A 21,772-nucleotide genomic window follows, 5' to 3' on the forward strand; every position below is an offset into this window, starting at 1 on the left:
CTGTAGCAAAACCAGGCCAGTACTCACCGTTAAGTGAGTCATTATCCCTTTAATTCATCCCCCCAAACCATTCCCCTTGGAAGGATTACAGCCTATCACACTGACTTAGTTCAAGCTGGGGTGCGAAGCCCACAGGGCCCTTTAAAGCATGAGCGTTTCCTGGAATTTGAGATTTGCTCACCTGGTGGTGTTTATGTTTTTGGAGTCCAGATTACTATTAACGTGGAGAAAAGTAAAAGGGCAATTGTCTACCAGAAGGGTCTGTTTTTCATGAACCCTGGATCCGAATGGGGGAAAGGGCCAGATAAGAAGGAAGGGCTGTTTCCAGAGGAGACACTTGCTGAGAATAGTCAGCTAACCCTAGTAAGTATTGGAAGTGTTAATCCAATTTGCTAGAGATCATCCAATCTTGAGTGCCCCCTCCTTAGGATCCAGTGTAACCTCTCTCGTTCACTGCAGGATTCACACTTATGTAGATGCCTGACTGTAGGAAGCTTGTCTGGCTTAGGAGAGGGGAAGTCTTACCGTTCATAGTAATTTGGATTTAGGCCAGGTGAGGTGTTTGTAGAATCCACGGGCAGCACTCTGAGTTTGTCTTCGTGTTTCCAGTAAGTTCAGGCAGCTGTGGCCCCTTGAATTGCTTTAATATTAGCATCGTTGCCCCTGAAGAGGACTTTGTCGAACGCTCTCCTGAGAAACAACCAGATGGAGTCACGACTCCCTTGAGTTGCTCAAGGCTTGCTACATCATCATGCTGCGTTCAGTCTGTCGCCTGATAAGCCCACTCCAACATCCACAGCTGACCAAGATCTTTGGCCTCCGCTAACATTTTCCATTGACAGTCTGCCCAAGCCCTTAAGGGGCCTAATGTAAGGTAAACAGCCTTCCAAGCCTTAAAAATCCTCATCAAGGTATCTGTGGACCAGGACACAAATCCTTCTCTGGGGTCATTCCCGCCTTCCTCACTAATTCTGAAGGATGCTTTTGCAGGGACACCGTCCTCCCCTTCCCCCCACTCCCCTCCCCTCTCCTTCCCTTCCTCTCTCTCTCTCTTTCTTTAACTATAAGTTCTGGGGTGTATGTGCAGAACATGCAGCTTTGTTACATAGGTACACATGTGCCATGGTGGCTTGCTGCACCCATCTCCCCATCATCTGCATTAGGTATTTCTCCTAATGCTGTCCCTCTCATAGCCCTCCTCACCCCCTGACAGGCCCTGGAGTGTGATGTTTCCCTCCCCGTGTCCATGTGTTCTCATTGTTCAACTCCTACTTATGAGTGAGAACGTATAGGAGACACCATTTTTCCATCCCACACCGCGGCAGCTAGCCACTGAATTTCAGCTTTTTAGGTGGAGATCCCTCCCTACCAGAACACTAGACAGCCAGACAGCCCCTTCTTCTTTGGTTCCTGGGTTAGGAGAGACAGGGCCACAGGGTGAGGGAGAAGACATTTTCTCCTCCACGCAAGAGATGTCCCCTCCTTCTTGGTCCTCCCTTTTTCTCAGTTTTTTTTAAATTGCATTTTAGGTTTTGGGGTACATGTGAAGAACATGCAAGATTGTTGCATAGGTACACACATGGCGGTGTGATTTGCTGCATTCCTCCCCATCACCTATATCTGGCATTTCTCCCCATGCTATCTCTCCCCAACTCCCCACCCCCTGCTGTCCCTCCCTCCCCTATTTCCCCCCAACAGACCCCAGTGTGTAGTGTTCCCCTCTCTGTGTCCATGTGTTCTCACTGTTCAACATCCGCCTATGAGTGAGAACATGCAGTGTTTGATTTTCTGTTCTTGTGTCAGTTTGCTGAGAATGAACCAACCCAAATGTCTTCTCAGTTTTTATTACTTTGCTGCGTTCACCGGCAAAGCAGAGGGCAATTGATTGCCACTCATCACTGTCAGGGTAGTGTTATGCTGCCTTTTCCTCTACAGGACGCCAGTCCTCTTCCGCAGGGTCCCACCCTCAAGCTCTTCTTCCCTGAGGGTTCAAGCCCCTGCCTCCTGTCCAGCGGCATCCTGGTGAGAAGCAATAGAGCTTTGTCTGTGTTTCGTGATTTGGAGCACCTGTTCAGTAGGAACTTCAGAGTCCTTGAAGAGGCAGGGATATGACCTTCCTTGCCTTTAGTCACTTTAAGTAATGCTTTAGCTGGCTCAGCACAAGGGTTGGGCACAGCAGGTCCCAGCAGCAGAGGTATCGCTCCAGCTGTGCTTAGGAGACCAGCCTTGGCCAGATGTCTCTGCTTTACCAGTTCACTCACCTGCCACTGCAGTCTCCAGGGACAAGAGCGTCCTCTTGTCTTAGAGTTCCCTAAATCACCAGGACATTGTTAGGGACACAGGGGTAGCCTGCTCTCAATCCGGGGACATGCCGTCCTCCCCTTTCATTATTCAGGCCCAAATGTCTTATAATGTCCAGCAACTGCCTAGTGGAAGACTGACCTCCCTCCTGGGCAACCACAAATCTCCGGCCCCAAAGGTCAGTTCCAATAGTGTGGGTTTATTCAAATACTGGTGCTACCACTTGCCCAAGCTAATGAGTACCTGGGGGAAACCAAAAAAATATAGAGAGTGCCATACAACACACAGCAATGCTACACAGACTGACTGGAAGGCTTCCAAATTTTGAGTCCCACCCACTTGGACTGTCCAGGATCCTTTTGCCAACTGATTGTCCTACTGGCTGGGTGGGCCCCGTATCAATTTCTTAACCATTTCCAAAATTCTCCCCTTTCTTCACCACCACTTGTAGTGAGTCCAGGGGATTTTGGGGCTGACCAGGAGCAGTGGCTCATGCCTGTAATCCCAGCACTTTGGGTGGCCAAGGCAGGAGGATCACTTGAGGTCAGGAGTTCAAGACCAGCCTGGCCAACATGGTGAAACCATGTCTCTACCAAAAGTACAAAAATTAGCTAAGTGTGATGGCACATGCCTGTAATCCCAGCTACTCGAGAGGCTGAGGCAGGAGAATTGCATGAATCTGGGAACAGAGGTTGCAGTGAGCCAAGATCATGCCTTACACACTCTATCCTAGGCGACAGAGTGAGATTCTGTCTCAAAAAAACAAAAAACGGGGATTTCGGGACTGACCAAGAAAAAAGAAACTACAAGCAAGAAATGACCATTAGCACTAGCACACAATGAGCTTTATTTGGCAACACTTTGACAGGGTGGCACTGTGTCACCCAGACTGGAGTTCAGTGGTGCGATCTTGGTTCACTGCAACCTCCGCCTCCTGGTTCAAGCGATTCTCCTGCGTCAGCCTCCCAAGTAGCTGGGATTATAGGCATCCACCACCACATCCAGCTAATTTTTGCCCACTTCTAAGCAAAACTATATGTGACTCACCCATAATTCCCTGGAGATCAAAATCCTCCAGATGTCTCCTGATCACACATAGCCCTAGCTTTTCAACAGCTGTAGCAAGAGCTGCATAATACAAACCCAAAAAAGAGCAAGCTCATTTATTTGGAATCCAAGTCACATGTATTCTGTCCAGTCAATGTTGGTTACTAAATACAAACCTTAATTAAGGAAGTAATTTTTTTTTTCCAGGAAAGGTTGGGAGAGGGAATTTAAATGGTGTCAACTTTTGACCAAAATGTGCTTGTACTGACGCAACTCTCTTTCTCCCACACCTCTTGCAGGATAAGAGGGACCATTAATATAGAATAAATGCCAGAAAAGGTATAAATGTAATTCTATATCTCTCTAGAGAACATGTGAGCAACCAATTAAAAGTGCAGCCTTCCGAGGCCGGGCGCGGTGGCTCACGCCTGTAATCCCAGCACTTTGGGAGGCCGAGGCGGGTGGATCACGAGGTCAAGAGATCAAGACCATCCTGGTAAACATGGTGAAACCCCGTCTCTACTAAAACTACAAAAAATCAGCTGGGCATGGCGGTGCATGCCTGTAATCCCAGCTACTCAGGAGGCTGAGGCAGGAGAATTGCCTGAACCCGGGAGGCAGAGGTTGCGGTGAGCCGAGATCGCGCCATTGCACTCCAGCCTGGGTAACAAGAGCGAAACTCCGTCTCAAAAAAAAAAAAAAAAAAAAAGTGCAGCCTTCTTCGCTGGTCTTAGTCTGTTCTGCCTGGTGCCACATGCCTGTGGGCTCTTTTTAAAGCACAGACTTAAGATTGAAAGTATTGCTGAAGCATGATCGCTAATGAGGGGTGGCACTTAAGCTATCTGGGGGACCACTGTTGGACACAGTCTTACAAAGGCAGCTGTCCAGCTTTGGTGCTTGATTCCTGACTAGAAATTATGAAATGGAAAGGTGCTCTAAGGACTTGCTCAAAACCTGGTCTTTCCTTTTTTTCTTTTTTGGCCCCTTATAATAAAGGAGCATTGTTACTACTGGAAAGTGTTTACAGATTATTTCCAGTATTGGAATGTGTTTTTTTAAGTAATGGTAATATTTTGCCAGTGGTTCATTTGGATGATAACTAGTTCCTATTTTTAATATTAAAACTACATCCAACTCATGGTTTAGCCTTTGGTTGCATCTTTGTGTGGTGGGTTGTGGACTGCCACACACCTTCCCCGCTCTGGGCCTATGTGTTTTCTCTCCCCGTATGTTCGTTGGGTTAGAAACTTTTTTGCCTTTCCCTTAGGAATGGAATAAAGTTATTCTGAAATGATCTTTCACTGAAGTAAGGGAGAGGGAAATCTAAATATACCTATAAATTTTTTCAAGTTGGTCCCAGTATCATAAGATGGGTTGACCTGAAAGGGTATGAGGGTGGGGTTGGTTATCAGTATTTGTTTTCAGAATGAGGTGGGAACATCTTTCCTTTGCCACGTGCTTTGTGTTCGATATTTTCATGCTTGGTTAGAACAAGACAACTCAGCATAAAGCCTTGAGCATAAATTGTTGGAATAAAAACATCTCATTCTGATGACTTAGTTTAATTTTTTTCTTTTCTGTTAAATAGGGGTGGGAGGAACTGCACTTTGCCCCCAAAGGGAGGGTGTCTGCACTTAAAATTTAGAAACTCTTCAAAAGCTCATGATCTTATCAGATACTGCCTTTACCACACTCCTGACCTAGATTAGTAACAAAAAGATGAAATAAGTTCTTGTGAATTAAGTTATCTTAATTTGAGAATGTTTTCAATGTTCTAGGTATCTTTAGATGTGCTATTATGGAATTATTTTCTTGCCAAATACCTTTGTTGGCAAAAATTATTGGTCTCATGAGAGCTGATGTAACTCAGCTCTTTGGCAAACTTTAGTGGACTTTGGTGAGCTTGTAGTTCTACTTCACATCTTTAAAAAGAGTTGTTTTTTTGTTTTTTAACTCTCAAACCTACTATCCTTTCTGATCTAAAAACTCATCTTTGGGATAAAGAGTTGAGTGTCCTATGGTTGTCACAGTTCATGAGGTCAGGGACACCTAGCCTGGCACCTGGGCTCTGCCCCTCGGTAGCCGGGAGATGGGAGCAGCAGCAGTGGCGTCCCAAAGACGCTCCCAGTTCCCCTATCGGGAAGGGGGGGTGCACTCAGCTCCCTCCACATTCTGATGTTTTCCCCGATGTGCCCAGGTTCTTGGCCTCTCTTATCCCAAGAATGGAGGAAGGGGCCCAGGAGGCGGTGAGCTTACCATTGGAATAAATATCGTGGACCCAAAGAGTTTAGCAGACAGCGATTTATTAGATAAAGAGTTTGCCGAGAGCGATTTGTTAGGCAGAGAGAGTAAGAGAGGGAAGGAGAGACCGCTCCCACGCTGTGGTGGAGGGGATCCGAAGAAGGAGTCCGTCCGCACGGGTAAGGAGCCAGTGGAGTTTGAACTTTGGAGTTATTCCCACCCCATTCACGTTTTTATCCAATGAGAGGAGTTCTTTCAAACTTCCTCTGGAGTAATTGATCTTTGACTCTGATCTGGGATTGGTTGCTTGGGCCCACAATAGAGCCCCCTCCTCCAGAGCTCTCGGCTTTTTGAACAAAGAAGCTCACATGGTATAATCCCAGTACTCTGGGAGGCCGAGGCGGGTGGATCACGAGGTCAAGAGATCGAGACCATCCTGGTCAACATGGTGAAACCCCGTCTCTACTAAAAATACAAAAAATTAGCTGGGCATGGTGGCGCGTGCCTGTAATCCCAGCTACTCAGGAGGCTGAGGCAGGAGAATTGCCTGAACCCGGGAGGCGGAGGTTGCGGTGAGCCGAGATCGCGCCATTGCACTCCAGCCTGGGTAACAAGAGCGAAACTCCGTCTCAAAAAAAAAAAAAGAAGCTCACCTGGAATTTCTACCTAGCTCATGCGTGGGAAACCTAGACAAAGAACTTTACATTCCCGGATGGGGGCATGGATGGAGGCATGGCGCGGGGATACGCCTGCCTTTGAAACCACGCCCCTTGTGGACGAAGTTTTTTCTTTCCTTAACACAGTCCCTCACCTCCACAGCTGACAGATTCCGACAGAAGTGTATTTAAATTCTTCAGTAGACAATGCTGTGGAGGGCAAGGGAAGGGGTAGGTCTTGGTTATTAAGATACAAGCTACTATATTTTAACCACTGGCTGTGGAGGTTGGTGCCTGGATGGGGTCACTGTTCCCTTTTTACAAGCTACTGTATTTTAAACCCTGGTTGTGGGGGTTGGGGTGCCTGAGTGGGGTCACTGTTCCCTTTTTTTAAACAAAACAAAGGAAAAAAATTTTTACGTTTTGTAAAAATGGTAGGGAATTCCAATGTCCCTAGCCAGAAGGGACCAGTTCCACTGAGAAGCGAACAGTGGGAACTCAAAATTTTGGAGACACTGGAGAAAGGGACCTTGGCTTTCTGTTAACTGGCAAACGTTCCAGCGGGCTCTGTTTTTGTTGTGGTGTGTTATGTTGTGTGTACACATACATGGACCTGAGTCAGCTGAGTTTATAAGGTTCAGAAAAGATGGTACAGTCTTTATTTTTGTTAATTTATCTCAATAGAGAGAGAGGAGCAGGGGCGGGTAGGAGAAGAGAGAGAAGAGATCTAGAGGAGAGAGGGAATGAGAGAGGAAGAGAGAGAGGGAGAGAAAGAGAAATTATATCTAAGAGAACCTTATGAGGTCAATACCCACCCCTCTTTATCAGTCTGAGAGAGACTTTTGTTAGTCAATTCGGTAGCCTCTCTCATTCGTTTTTCTTCTGTCTCATGTCAATCTTACCTAATAAGAGACCACGCTTATTCCAGCTTACTTCTTCTCTTTAGTGAAGAATGAACTTGGCTTCTGAGCTTCCCATTTCTACATCCTGTCTAGCAGGGGTTACTGGTTTTAAATTTACAATAAAAATGTAAAAATTATATTAGAGTTTTAAACTTTGCTTTTGGTTGCCAGATTTGAAAGACTCTTTTTCTTAGACTATGAGTATCAATCACAAATTATATCTATAATTTTCCCAATTTTCCATTTCCCTCAAAACTTCGTACCACATGATAGAAAGCAAGAAGAACTAGAAAGCAAAGATATACTTCCAACATGATCTTTCTATGTCTTGAGAGGTTTCTTGTCCCATTTTTTCTTGAAATGATCAAATGATAAACAGCTCTATTGTCTATACTTAATTTTGATATGTATTAAATGTTTTAATCTTCCAAATTTGCCCAAGTAATTATCAACAGACTGGGAAGTTAAAAAGAAAAAAAACTAAACAATTTTGGACATTCATCTCCTGTGACAAACATCATGTTTGATTCCGCCATAAAAGAGATCTAATTTAATCCAGATAGGTAATTTTATATTATAGGAGTTAAGCATTTTAATCCCTATTTTTATAGGAAAACAATAAGGCTCAGAGTACTTAAATAACGAAATTGAAATCTGAGTGTCAAAGCCTTGGCCTTTGTATCACTGCCTGACATCTGAAATCTGTTAGTATTAGTAAAAGGCACGAAGGAACATGGGGACAAAAGCTACAGTTGCAGTAAATGTATATCCATCCAAGTATTATTTAAAGAAGTGCTTTACAGTTGCTTTACTAAAGAACTTAAGGTTATCTCAGAGGTTTTTATAGAAGTTCTCTTTTTCTTATCCAAGACTGGAAAATTTACCACACCTGTTTTTAGTGTGTGGGTAGCTAACAAAGCTGATCACCAACTTCTAATCTTTGCCACCTATAAGAAGACAGATATTTTTAAACATGTTTCCCTTGAGAATTCAGAGTTGTTTCTTTCTTTTTTTTTTTTTTTTATCTTTCATAATGGAAGTCTGGACTATGTGATAAAAATATTTCATTTTTCTGTTCTAGCACCTGGAAACTTGGAGCCCTTGAAATGTTCATATAGAGGGGAAATAGTTTAGTAAGTTGTGGGGTTTTGCTGTCCCAAGCTCATTGGTTCTCAAATTTTAGCACACATGTGAATCGCCTGGAGATCTTGTTAAAATACAAGGACCTAAGTCTCAAACTCAGCAATTCTGATTCAGCAGGTCTGGAATGGCACTTATGAATCTGAATGCCTCACAAGCTCCCACGTGCTGCTGCTGCTCGTCCGAGAGCCAAACTTGGAGAATCACTTCACTTGCTAAATCACATAGTTCCAAAAAAGAAACAGGAACATTTAACCACTAAGAAAATAAATAAATCTCTAATGCCAGACCTCCTGGAAAACTACAAGTCAGTATTTAACATTTTTTTAATGATAGATATTTGAGCCTATGTGTCAAAATCAGATTTAGAACAGCTATTTTGGTCATAAATTATGATCTCTATCAGAAATATCTACTGAAATATTCAAAAACAAACCCAGCAGCAATACCTGTAAATCTCATACGATAGCTAAATCCATTAAAATGTATATTAAAATTTTTGCAACAACTTTGTAAGTACTTAGAAATAAATGTAAGCCAATAATGTTGTTTTATATTTCAGAGTTCTCTCACTATCTTGTATACACATTTTAGTATTTTTAGTAATAATATAATTATAAACTTCTTAACTTTGTGTTACAAAAATTCCTCTGAAGCTGTATGGATATACATTATTTTTTAAGGTTACGTAGCATTCTGCTCAAATAACAATTCACAATTTGCAGAAAAATTTTATTTAATACATATTGATTGATTGCCTATTGTATACCAGTCACTTTTCCAGTTTTTCATTATTATAAATAGCATTAGTCAATGTTTTCTGTGGTGTAATCTTTATCACATTCACCAAAACAGGTTAAATAGCTCTGTTAATATTTTTTATTAATTATGAATAACATAACAAATAGTGTTAGCATAATTATCTTCATAAACATTGCATTTTCTGCAGTTGATTTTTTCCTTAAAAGAATATAAGATTATCCAGTTTATTTCTAAAACTGTATGCATTCAAATATTGATAAATTCCTTTATAAAAGTATTGTAATATATTATATTGCTTTCAGTATTGTTCTCCCTTAGTCTAGCCAACATGAGGAATTTATCATTTGTTAATTTTTAGACTTAAGAATAGAAGGCATACTGTATCATATATATGTACTACTGCAGTCAGATTGCCTGGGTTGAATTCTAGTGCTACCAGTTACTCTTTGTGAGGTGACTTTAGTTGCTTAATCTTTCTGCACCTGTAAAATGAGCATATTGATTAAATAATTCTGTAAAGTGCTCAGAAGAGTGACTCAAAAATAGACACTTAATGATGCTACATATTATGTCCATTAGTGTTTTATTTAAAATTTTATTACAAAGAAATCATGGACAACACAAATAAATGGAAACACATCCTATGCTCATGGATGGGTAGAATCAATATTTTGAAAATGACTACACTGCCAAAAGCAATCTACAAATTTAATGCAGTTTTCATTAAAATGCCACCTTCATTCTTCACAGAATTAGAAAAACAATTCTCAAATTGATATGGAACCAAAAAGAGCCCACATAGCCAAAGCAAGACCAAGCAAAAAGAACATATCTGGAAGCATCACATTAACCAACTTCAAACCATACAATAAGGCCATAGTCACCAAAACAGCACAGTACTGGTATAAAAACAGGCACATAGACCAATGGAACAGAATAAAGAACCCAAAAATAAAACCAAATACTTACAGCCAACTGATCTTCGACAAAGTGAACAAAAGCATGAAGTGGGGAAAGGACACCCTATTCAACAAATGGTGCTGGGATAATTGGCTAGTCACATGTAGAAGAATGAAACTGGATCCTCATCTCTCACCTTACACAAAAATCAATTCAAAATGAACCAAACACTTAAATTTAAGACCTGAAACCACAAAAACTCTAGAAGATGACATTGGAAAAACCCTTCGAGACATTGGCTTAGGCAAAGATTTCATGACCAAGAACCCAAAAGCAAATGCAACAAAAACAAAGATAAATAGATGGGACTAAAAATCTTCTGCACAGCAAAAGAAATAATCAGCAGAGTTAACAGACAACCTACAGAGTGGGAGAAAATCTTCACAATCTATACATCTGACAAAGGACTAATATCCAGAATCTACAAAGAACCCAAACAAATCAGCAAAAAGAAGACAAACAATCTCATCAAAATGTGGGCTAAGGACATGAATAGACAGGTCTCAAAAGAAGATATACAAATGGCTGACAAGCATATGGAAACATGCTCAACATCACTAAATAATCGGGGAAATGTAAATCAAAACCCCAAGGTGATGCCATGTTACTCCACCAAGAGCTGTTGGCCCAGGAGCCTTTAGTAAATTAAGTTGTGTTTGAGCTTTACTTTTACATATGGTGCTATTAGTGAAAACTTTACAATATAAAATAATTTGTTTCCTGCACTATGTCACTTAACTGCTTTCTTTACGTCTGTAATGTGTGTCACCAACTAACCTGGTTCATGCTTACATGGTTATTTGTTAGTGGTTTCTCTACCACTATAGATTGTCCTTCATGAATATGGAAACTTTGTCTAATTTGTCACTTCTGGATTTTCAGTTGGAGTTCCAATAAATTCACCTGAATAAATGATGAATGAAAGAATTAAAACTGTATGATGGTATTAATAGATATAGGAAACAGAAACAAGTCCACATATATTTATGATGAAAAGTTTAGCAGACCTAAAATAAGAAGGGACTTCTTCAATTTAATAAAGCCTCCTGGGGTAGATTAGTACCTTAATGGGCTCAATGAACCATGCCACCAATACTCATATTTGTTTCACAATGACTTAACTCCACAGTTGGCCATTTGATAAGTTTGGCCAATGTGACAGATTTAAGCAGAGGCTTGATAAGTGCTTGCACATGTGGCTGATGTTCTTGAAACACCTGTTCTTCAGATTATCCTTAGAACCTAGCCACCATTCTGTGAGAAGCCCAACCTAGCCATGTAGAAAGGTCATATGGAGAAGAACCCTATGGAGGACCAGCCAACAGCTCTACCTGGATTCTTAGGCAAAACCTAATACTAATTTTATTGGAACAGAGGAAAGCTGCCTCTAACAAAGCTCTGCTAAAATAAATAAGTTAAACAGTTTTGTTTGGAGTCACTGTTTTGGGGTGTCTCCTTATGCAAAAATAGACAAGTGAAACAGTTGTCCACCTGAAACCTAGGTCAAAACATGTACTCAGTGAGAACAAGACAGGACTGCCACCTGTTGTCACTCTCATCCCACACTGTTTGATTGTTTTAGCTGGTGCATTAAGATAAAGAAAATTTATAGAAACTGGAATGGAAATTTTAAAACTTTCCTTAATTATAGGAGCTATATCTGCCTACTTAAAAAATCCCTAAGAATCTGCAGATAAAACATTAGAAAAATGAGATAATTTAGCAAATCCCTTGGCCCAGGTATCAAATTTATTTCTATATACCAGCAACAAAGAGTAAAATGTAGTTTGGAAAATATAATTTTGATAACTACCAAAATAACAATGTCCAGATATAAATCTAATAGAACATAGAAAATCTTTATACAGAATATTATAAAACTGTACTGAAATACATTAGAGAAGGTCTAAATAAATATGGACATTTACTTTGATAATGGTTGAGGAACTATCTTTAGTAACTTTACTTTTTTGCTGACATATAGAGTCAATGACATTTTAATTAAAAGATACTTTTAAATTATAAAAAAAATTATTGCACTGATTCTCTTATTTATGCAAAGGGAGAAAGTGCAAGATAACCAAAAAAAGTGAAAAAACAGGAACAAAATTCAGAGATTTGTTCTAATAGCAAGATTTATAATGTATAGGAAATAAGATAGGAACAGACAGATGAGTGGACAGAAAGAACACCCAAGAGATCTGCATATATAAGTATATGTATATATGCATATATATGTGTATGCATGTATATATAGATATATGCGTGTATATATGCATATGTATGTGTGTGTATACACACACACACACACATATTACAAGTCAGTAAATGGCACTGGGGCAATTGGTTTTCCACATTAAGAAAGGAAAAATAAATAAATAATTTCTCACTATGAGTATATCTAAAAGTGAGTTTCAAGTGAATTAAAGATTGAACTATTTAAGTCAAATCTTTAAAACTTTTTAAAGTACCTATAAAGTGATTATATTTATGTCCTTGAAAATGGAAAACCTTCCTTAACAAAAGAACTAAAATAGACTTTAGCATAAAGAGAAAGACTTATTTTAATGATTCCACAATCTAAAATTAGAGCATGAAAGGAAACCACAGAATGAGTGAAAAATCAGGCTACGAAGGGAAGGAGGCATCTGCCGCTTCTAGTAAGTGACACAGTTTAATATTCTAAAGAGACACATAATTCCCTTAAAAATCAGAAAAAATCACCCAAATGAAAATAAGCAAAAGTCTGCAAACAAATCCAAATGCCTAGTAAATACGTAAACAAAAATGTCTAATAAAGTAGATAAAGCAAATTAAAAGTAGAGTGTGCTATGGACGTTAGTATCATTAGAGTGGTACCTCATTGGGTAAGTATGTAAAGCTCTGAGAGCTTGTGTGCAAGGTTGGTAAGGGTATAAATTGCTAAAACTACTTTGAAGAATAATTTCACATTATATTGAGAAGCTTTAGATGTGAAGGGGAAAAAATATGATCTTTTGAGGAATTTAGAGTGGATGCCTTTTAGAAATAGGAAAGTGGGAAAAGGAGGCTAGAGCTGTGCATAAAGAAATCAAATACACTCAGAAGTATGCCTTTAAAAGTTACTGGACTCAAGTGTTATGAACTCTTAATGGTTGTTGTTTCAACCATTATTATGAAGTATGGGTTTCAGTTGCATGGTTTTTTGTAATCTCCCTGAGGATAAAAATAAAACAAAGAGTTACAAAAGTGGGGATTCTGTTTATAATGCTGTGACTTCTGGTCTCAAATTGTGTCATGCTTCTTTACGGAAAGGCCGGAATTCTTTCCCTTTCCTTATTCTTTCATTTTCTTTTCTTTCATTTATTTCTTTCCTTTTCTTTCTTTTCTTTCCATCCATTCCTTTCCTTTTCTTTTCCTCTCTCTCTGTAAATACATGCATATTCACGGCACTACTCTGGTTGTGTTTTACTAATATATTCCTTTCCATTTACAAATCCAAATAGAAAGCTGTTATAATTTAACACTAAGGACAGCATTGAAAGGCATGGGTAATAGGACAATTTTAACACATGTGTTGATGTGATAACATAGCTCATAGAATGTCAACACAAGGGGGATATAAGACATGGCATAATGTGTGTGTTTGTGCATATCTGTGTCCATGTTAGTACTGAAAAGTTATATTAAAAATGAACAAAGGGAAAAAGTGAAGGGAGTCTAGGAGAAACCAGGAATAGGCTTCCAGCTGTTCTCGTCCAGGGAGTTACATTGATGTGCTTAATTGTGCCATTCATTATACGATAACACATGCAGAATAATGTCAACCAGGAAGTTCACTCAAGTTTGCTGTAGAGGGTTTTTATGGGGGATCAGTCATGTATGCCTATGGCACCTGTGTGACTGACCTCACTCAGCTACTCAGACTCCAGCCTACCAGAGCAAAAACAGACCATAAATCACCTGGTTAGTATAATCTATCTGATCAAATTTATATTGTGTGACCCAAGAAAACAAATTATATTTTAAAAAATTTTATTAGGCAGGATATTCCAAGAGCTTAGAGCTCCTCCCTGAGGAGCCTGCCAAGGGCCAGTCCTGAATATAGGCCTTTCTTGGGAGTATGCAGGGTTATGCAACACAGACCTGAAAACTTAACCCTTTCTGCATAATGATTGACTAATATATTTTGATATGTTAGATGCTTTAGGTCTTTTGCAGCTGAAGAAAAAGCAAAGCTATATTTATAAAATAATATCCAATTTTTCTTTAAAATACCATAGTGGTAAAAAATGGAAACTTTGGGGTCAAACTGCCTTGAGTTTGACTCCCAGGCTAGCTAGTAATTTGCTAGTGACTGCAGATAAGTTGATTAGTGACCGGTGTCTTAATTTCCTTATCTTTAAAATAGGAATATCAGTATTATATGGCTCACAGGATTTATTGTGAGTGTTGAACAAAATAATGCCTTTGAAGCCTAGAATAATCCTTGGCATAAGTAGCATTTATTAAATATCATTGTTATTATTATAGTTTTATTATACATTAGCATATGCATAAGAAAGTAGATCTAGGGATATGCACAAAAAGTGTTCCAAAAAGCTAAAAGCATATGAAAAGAAACCACCTCAAGCTATGTAGGCTATTTTATAAAGAGAGAAGTGTTATGGTTGTGTAAGATAGTAACATTAGGGGAAACAAGGGATAAAAAAGAAGTCTCTGTATATTTTTATAAATTTTTTATAGGTTTAAAATTTGTCCAAAATTTAAAAGTGAGGTAATTTTATATTATATTTGAGTAGTAAGTATTACAAAGTAAGGTAATGCCAAGAATTGGGACAGCTGAGGAAATGACAGGGACACATCTGCCCCACTGGTAGGAGTGTAGCCTTGTGGAAGCATTCTGGAGTACATTGTGGGTATAAAAATTCAAATTAAGACTCTCCTATGTGGATATTCAGTCAGGCTGGTAGGAGAAATTTTAGTGATAAAGAATATACACAAACCCTTTTGGAAGTCCCAAGGATTTTTTTCTATAGTTCTTGGCTGAAGGCAGCCTTGTCCCCTTAGTTAAATAAGTTAGAGTAGAAACAAAGGAATGTGGGGAGTTTACCTAACTAACTTGTTTACTCATGTGGTTCTAAAATTAACCTTTGATCATTCCAGGTGGCTCTTGGGGAGAAGACGACCAGGGATATTGCCCACTAATGGTGTTTGCTTTGGGCATCAGAACCTGTCCTTTAGTCTTCAACCTCTAGAGGTGTTGACCCAACACTTTTGTCATTTAATATGTGCTGAATAAAGGCCAGAGGGGCCAGTGTGTGGGGGCCAACAGCTGCTATCTCTTTACAGCACTCTTCAGGGAGCCTGTAAGTGGTCATGGAAACCTAGCCCACTCATTCGCTGTATTCTGTGTATGAGTGAATTAATTCATCTATCACTGAGTCAGAGTCTGCAGGACAGATCCCCATAGGTGGTGACCCCAACACTCATGCATTGGACCTGAGCAATTTTGCTTCCAGATATATATCCTAAATAAATCCTTATACAGGTCCATAAAAACACTTGTTTGGCATAATTTATGCTAATAGGAAATTAGAAGCAACCCAGATGTCCATCAACGGGAGAGTAGATACACAAAGACTGAAGATGTACACCATCAAAAAAAGTGCAATTGTTAAAAAAAAAGTGAGCTAGATGTAGACATTGTAACATGATAATTCTTAAAAGTAGTGTGGTGAGTTAAAAAAAAAGAAACTGAATAAGATTATAATGTAATGCTATTTTATAGAATAAAATATCCTAAAACAATACTAATAGAAATTAAGAGCCCATAAAAAGTTACCCATAAAACTTATAATAATTGTTTTCTTTAGGGAGAATGGTAGTAGAAACAGATAGGAAAGAAATGTTATAAATACATTAATATGAGAGAGATCTTACACAGATTAATGAGGATAAGGTGCCATGAACTCATAAATATAATGAACTCAATCTTCTGCACTTGAGATCCAACCATATAATAAAAGGAAAAAAGAAGAAGTAATATATAAAACTTTGTCTATATGTATATCAAAATTAAAATAGTGATAACCTCTAGGAATCACTATTAAAGAGGAAATTTTTGTTTTAATGTTATTTCTATAACATTTGAAATAATTTAAGGAGTCTGATGTGTAATTTTTGTACTCAAAACATAAAATGTGAATAATTAGAAATTAATAAAGTAACAAGACTGCCTCACTGAAAGCTATGTAACATTACTGAAAGAAATTAAGGACCTTAAAAATGGGGAGCTATGTCATGTTTATAAGTTAAATGACTCAATATTAAGATTTCTGTTCTCTATAGATTTGATGCAATCCTAATAAAAATGCCAGCATGCTTCCTTTTAGTAGGAATTAACATGCTAATTCTAAAGCGTAATGGAAATGCTAGTGACTTGGAATATTAAAGCCTAGAAAATCAAAAGATGAGAGGCCTTAAACTACCTGACTTCAAAAATTGTTATAAAGTTGCTGTAATCGATATAGTATGATATTGGTGAAAAATAAACACATAGATCAATGAAAAAGTATAATAAGCCTATATATTGACAAGGTGCTAAGACAAATCAATGGGGGAAATAATGCCTTTTCAGTAAATCATACTAGAAGCTGTATATCTGTATAGAAAAGGAATGAGCATTAGCACTCACTTTATATTACACTCAAAAATTAATAGGGATTACAGACTTAAGTAGAGAAGCTAAAACTATTCATTTTCTAAACAGTCTGAAAAATATCTTTGTAATTTTAGGCTGGGCACAGTGACTCATGCCTATAATCTCAGCACATTAGGAGGCCAAGGTGGGTGGATCATTTAAGGTCAGGAATTCAAAACCAGCCTGGCCAACATGATGAAATCCCATCTTTATTAAAAATACAAAAAAAAAAAAAAAAAAAAAAGAGCTGGCATAGTGGTACGCTCCTGTAATCTCAGCTACTTTGGAGGCTGAGGCACGAGAATTGCTTGAACCCAGGAGGCAGAGGTTGCAGTGAGCCAAGATTGCACCACTACACTCCAGCCTGGGTGATGGAGTGAGACCCTGTCTCAAAAAAAACAATCTCTATAATTTTAAAGAGGGTATTTTTTTGAAGATAGGACACCAAGCATGAATCATAAAACAAAAAGTTGATAGATTGAACTGCATCAAAATTTTTTAAAGTTTATCCTCCAAAAGAGCCTGATGGGAAAAAAAGACAATCACAGGAGGTTAGAGGAAACATTTGTAATGCATGTATCTGACAAAGAGTTTTATCCAGCATATATGCACATATGCACACATATGTATGTGTCTTCATAATAGAAAGATTCACAACTTGTTTTAAAAATGGGCCAAGTGTTTGAGCAAACACTTCACAAATGAAGACACACAAATGACTAAGAAGCCCACGAAAAGATGTTCAACCTTGTTGAAGAAGGCAATACAAAATAAACTCATAGATACATATCACCATCAAAGTTTTTCCAAACACCTGACAGTAGCAACTGTTGGTACAAATGTGGAACAACTGGAACTCTCATACACTGCTGAGAATATTATATTCCCTAGGTTGTCTAGGTTATCTAGGGAATATAATACAGAAAAACTACTTTAGAAATCAGTGCAATCGTTTAAAAAAATTAACAAACACCTAGCGTGTAAACCCAGCTAGTCCACTACAAAATATTTACCCCCCAAAATTGAAACATGTGTCCACGAGAAGACTAGTATATAAATATTCATGAAAGTTTTATTTACATTAGTCTCACACTGGAAGAAACTTGGCTGTTTACGAACCACCGAACGAGCAAAAAAAATGTGGTATATCTATACAATGGGGCACAATAAAGCAATTAGGAGAACCAACCACATGACTCAATCTCAAACCCCTTATTCTCAGCAAATGAACTTCAATATCAAAAAGTGCTTATGGGTTTATTCATATAAAATTCTAGAAAATGCAAGCTAATATATAGTAACAAAAAGCAGATTAGTGATATCTTGAGACAAGGAAAGAGGAAGGAAGGATTGTAAAGAAACACAAAAACCTTTCCAGGTGACAGATATGTTCTGTATCTTGATTGTGAGAAAGGTAGTTTAAAGGGTTCATATAAAGGTCAATACTCAATAAATTGAGCACAATTGTCAATACTCACTAAATTATGTATTCTAAATGGATATAATATTCTTTTGGTAAATTTTTCGTAATAAAGTTAATAACAAATGCAAAAAAATTGCATTCAAAATAGACATTATTATGTTTCTTCACTGGAAGTACATACAAGACAAAAAAGAAATTGTATTCCAAATAAGGTTTGTGAGAAGCAGTTACGAGGCTGTTCCAATACTAAGATAATGCTTGTCTGGACATGGCATTAGAGATAAAAGATGTAATCAATAATATTTGCTGACTGATTAGCAATGGAAGTTGGACAAAAGGAAATATTCAAGAATCTGACTTGAACAACTGGATGGATAGAAGAGCTATTTACTGAGATGACAAAATTGGAAATTACAAGCAAATATGTAAACAAAGAGCACATTTGAGAAATTGCCAATAACAACCTGATGACTGAGAGGTATGGCCCCCTAAGGTTAATCTGTCAATTACCTGCAAACATTTTTCTTCCTTCTCAATTGGCAATCTTTTGAGTAAGGACATTCTTTGCAAATAGTACATTATATTGGCCTGGGCATCGGGAATATTTTCCCTCTTAAATCTAACTCAGAATTATTCAGATGAATAAGAAATTCTATAGCATTCATCATCGTTTAGTACAATTTTGTCTCTTTCCCTTAAAATTATAAAATTCCCTCTGTGAGAGAAAAATACTCCATGTAATTAAATGTTAGTATTAACATGTTATATAGAAGTTTCGCTGTTTTAGAGTAGATAAATCAGTTCAGTGGGCACCCAGGGAGATGCAATGATAGTTAAACCCATGTAGGAGATGTGAGAAGGAGAAGAGGTAATTCTACTACTGGGAATGTATCCTCAAAAGTTCATAATATACATGTACAGACGTGTCCATGGACTAAGATGTTCATCAAAGTATTCTTTAGAATAATGACAATAAAAAGCGAAACATTTAAACAGGAGATGAGTTAACATAATTTTACCTATTTATACAGAAACATCTTTATGACATAATTTCACAACAAAAGAGCTTATTAATTATTATGTACAGTCAGATGCCAATACAGTATACAGTATAATGTTTATATGTAAATATACATTAATAGAAAAATATATAAAAGTCTATATAATAGATTATTACTTGCAATGGATTTGTGGTTTACATTAAAATGTTTTGCTCAATTTTAGAATTTTCTATAAATAATAGATAATTTGTTTAAATACTACATTCTTTTTTAAATGCACACATAAGGAAAGAATAATAGTTATTCACCAAGGTCCAGGCCTGTAAAATATGGCACTAATAATTTTTGTTACCAATTCCAATTTTATACTGGAAGAGAAGAAATGCCTGACCTTCAAAAATGAAAAAACACCTCGCTCAGGTATATACATATGTAGATATTATAACCATTAATTCAAAAAAATCATATAAAAACATTCCTCATTACTGAGCAATTCCTCATTCCTTTGGTCATTAAAACATGTAATTTGATTTACTTCAAAACTAAAGGGACAAGTCCAGTTTTGTACTCTTGTAAATTATGAGTCTTTCTTGAAGAAATTTGCGGCATTACATAAAAATGAATCAGATATTCAGAGTCACAAAATTTATGACTCCTTATCTCACACATTCATAGGTTTCATCTCTTCATTTGCAATTTATCTATATTCTGTTTTAAGGAACTAGGGGGAATCTCCTGACTAACTTTGTAAAATCAACTTGTCAAACTCTTGTACAGATCAGAAAAATGAAGGAATTCATATAAATATCACCCGTAATGGGGATACATAAGGGTGATGACAATTGTATTAATAGATTATAAGAGTATGTGCTTATATTTATAGGTTATACACACGCACGCACATAAACATACATACTGTCATTTGGGTAATAAAGCATTTGCCATGAGTAACGAACATAAATGACCTTTGAGTCAGACAAATATTAATTTAAATCACAGCTTAACTGCTATTTATTTGAGAACTCTCAGGAAAATTAATCTTTCCTAAATGTATTGTTCCCATTGGCCAAATTGGGACAATATGGCATAGCTGGAAGAGTTGTTTCCTTGAGTCAAAAGAAAAAAAAATGTGTATAAAGCACCTGATACGAGCGGCTGAATAAGTTATTGAAATCACCACTGTAATAATAGCAAAAGAACTTAATATGAATACTTAATATGCACAGAAAACTAGGAGGCCCACCAGAAACACCATACATGCACCATCATATTAGCCCAGTTAGCTTCATCATCTGCAACCTATTTGTTAATAATGAATTTTAAATTATACAGGCCAGACTCCAAACTAATTGTCTTTCTCCTTCATTTCAGAAAAATTTCCCAGAGATGACTTAAAATAACACTTGCATTGAAGGAAGGAAAACCAATATTCTTAGAAGCACAATATCTTCAATTTTAAAGAATTATATTTGAGAGGAACATATACAATAGACAGCTTGGAAGAGCATTCTGGGAAGAAATAAAATTCACCCCTCTTCCAATGTGAAACATAATAACAACGCCTTTTATTTGTATGGATCTTTCGAGTTTAAACACGGCTTTTAAACACATCTTTCTCTGAGCAAGCTCTTCCTTTGACAGCACCTTCCTCAGTGCTGCCTTCATGGCGTCATTCCATAAGCTATAGAAGACTGGATTGAGTGTTGGAGGGATCACAGTGTAGAATACAGAGAACACGAGGTCCATAGCTGAAGACGAATCTGAAGGGGGTCTGAGAAACTCAAAGCCTGCAGCTCAAAGAAAGAAGGTAACTACAAACAGGTGTGGTAGGCAGGTGGCAAAGCCCTTGGTCCGGCCCTGAGCTGATGGGATTCTCAGCACTGTAGAGGAGATGCGAAGGTTGGAGAGCACAATGGAGATCAAACAGATGAACGCTGTAAACCTTGTGAACCCAGCCAGTGCAAGCTCATTAATAAATTCCTTAAGAGCAGGCTAGTTTCCGCAGCTGAGGAACATCACAGGCTGTTGAACTGGTGAATGACTCTCTTCCCACAGAGAGGTTTGGAGAAGTTAATGGCAGCATGTGTGAGCCCAGAGAGGCTCCCCGCAATCCACACAGCTATCACGGCATGCCTACAGGCACTGGGATCCATAATGACCTCACAGAGAAGTGGTTGACAGATCGCTGTGTACCTGTCATAAGACAGCACTGTGAGAATGGCCACTTCTGATGAGGCCAGAGCTATGCGCTGAACAAGAGAAATGTAACTGTTGCCAATAAGTGAATTTGCAATGGACTGGGGTACTGTGACAGAGATGCAGCAGAGTCCTGGAAGAGAGAGGTGCTTTAAAAAGCAATACGTGGGGGAATGGAGACGGTGCTCCAAGGTAATTATGGTGATAATGAAGAGATTATCATAATGTCAAAGCCAGCAGGTGTGTCACCAAAAACAGCAATGCATGTAAAATCTGAAACTTAACGCTCATCAGAAAACCCCATGAGGAGGAATCCACGCACTGGAGTCAACTTCACCATAGTCTCTTTGAAGATACCAACTGTGACTCTGTTTACGAAGACAAAGAACAGTAGGAAGAGAATGCCTGACGTCTAATATATCTCTATGTCAAGTAGCTCAATTCCTCAGCATGGAGGTACT

At 38.2% G+C, this 21,772-nt stretch overlaps 1 pseudogene; it reads right to left on the reverse strand.

The window, feature by feature from the left end:
• Window positions 1-20,705: 20,705 nt before the first annotated feature.
• Window positions 20,706-21,651, reverse strand: LOC116540456 (annotated as a pseudogene).
• Between the last annotated feature and the right edge of the window lie 121 nt (window positions 21,652-21,772).

Source organism: Sapajus apella, unplaced genomic scaffold (genome assembly GCF_009761245.1).
Source record: "Sapajus apella isolate SASKATOON/1434 unplaced genomic scaffold, GSC_monkey_1.0 scaffold140, whole genome shotgun sequence".
Classification (NCBI taxonomy): domain Eukaryota; kingdom Metazoa; phylum Chordata; class Mammalia; order Primates; family Cebidae; genus Sapajus; species Sapajus apella.